A 1,917-nucleotide genomic window follows, 5' to 3' on the forward strand; every position below is an offset into this window, starting at 1 on the left:
CGAGGTAGCGGGCGCCTGTAGTCCCAGCTACTCGGGAGGCTGAGGCAGGAGAATGGCGTAAACCCAGGAGGCGGAGCTTGCAGTGAGCCGAGATCGCGCCACTGCACTCCAGCCTGGGGGACAGAGCAAGACTCCGTCTCAAAAAAAAAAAAAAAAAAAAAAAAGAAAACCAAAAAAGGGATTTTTCTCAAATGGGTTCAGTGACCAGGCATTTATTTTCTAGTGTGATCTGCTCTCCTTCTCTAACACCACTTTTAATAGGTAAATATACCCAGAGGCTTTTGTATTCCATTTGTGAAGCAATAGTATAGATTGTCCCAATACTGCCATTAAAATTGCCTAGTATAAAGTGTGTGTTACTCTTGGCTATAAAAATAAAAGTTCCCTATAGACTGGAACTCGGCAAACATTGTTTGATTAAGTTGGGCTTTTTATTTTATGCTCAGAGGAAGGCAACATGCCCTAGTGAATCAAGCTGTTTTGAAGCTGGATGAGACTTCCCATTCCAACTCTGACTTTAAGAGATATATGTGAAAGTTTCGTTGGTTTCTCCCCATTTGAAAACAAAGGAGAGTAGTTTGTCTCCTATATTTTATTATGATGAAGGTAGTAAAAGGTTTAAATGTTATCATGAACCTTACCTTTTTCATTTTTTGCTTTTATTTTATTTTTTATTTCCAACTTTTATTTTAAGTGCATGTGCAGGGTGTGCAGGTTTGTTACGTAGAAAAACGTGTGTTATGATGGTATGCTGCACAGATCATCCCATCACCTAGGTATTAAGCCCAGCATCCATTAGGTATTCTTCCTAATCCTCTCCTTCCTCCCATACCCCTGACAGTTCCCAGTGTGTGTTGCTCCCCCTCGTGTGTCCATGTGTTTGCATCATGTAGCTCCCACTTTTAAGTGAGAATATGCTATGTTTGGTTTGCTGTTTCTGCATTAGTTTGCTGAGGATAATGGCCTCCAGCTCCATGTTCCTGCAAAGAACATGATCTCCTTCCTTTTTATGGCTGTATAATATTCCATGGTGTATTTGTACCACATTTTTTTTTATCCAGTCTGTCATTGATGGGCATTTAGGTTGATACCATGTCTTTGCTATTGTGAATAGTGCTGCAATGAACCATACATGTGCATGTGTCTTTATAATAGAATGATATATATTTCTTTGCATATATACCTAGTAATGGGATTTCTGGGTCAAATGGTATTTCTGTCTCTAGGTCTTTGAGAAATCACCACACTGTCTTCCACAATGATTGAACTAATATATACCTCCACTAACAGGGTGAAGGCTTTCCTTGTTCTCCACAACCTTGCCAGCATCTGGAATTTTTTGACTTTTTAATAATTGCCCTTCTGACTTGTGTGACATGGTATCTCACACTGGTTTTATTTCTCTAATGATCAGTAATGTTGAGCTTTTCTCATATATTTCTTGGCCATATGTATGTCTTCTTTTGAGAAATGTCTGTTCATGTCCTTTGTCCACTTTTTAATGTTTTTTTCTTGTAAATGCATTTAAGTTCCTTATAGACGTTGGATATTAGATCTTTGTCAGATGCATAGATTGCAAAAACTTTCTCCCATTCTATATGTTGTCTGTTTACTCTGTTGATAGTTTCTTTTGCTGTGCAGAAGCTTTTTAGTTTAATTAGATCCCATTTGTCAACTTTTACTTTTGTTGCATTTGCTTTCAGCATCTTCATCATGAAATCTTTGCCATGCCTATGTCCTGAATGGTACTGCCTGGATTTTCCTCCAGTGTTTTTACAGTTTTGGGTTTTAAATTTAAGTCTTTGATCTACCTTGAGTTAATTTTTGTATACAGTGTCAGGGAGGGGTCCAGTTTCAGTTTTCTGTGAATGGCTAGCCAGTTCTCCCAGCATCATTTATTAAACAAGGAATCTTTCC

The sequence above is a fragment of the Macaca nemestrina genome, chromosome 2 (genome assembly GCF_043159975.1).
Source record: "Macaca nemestrina isolate mMacNem1 chromosome 2, mMacNem.hap1, whole genome shotgun sequence".
Lineage (NCBI taxonomy): Eukaryota > Metazoa > Chordata > Mammalia > Primates > Cercopithecidae > Macaca > Macaca nemestrina.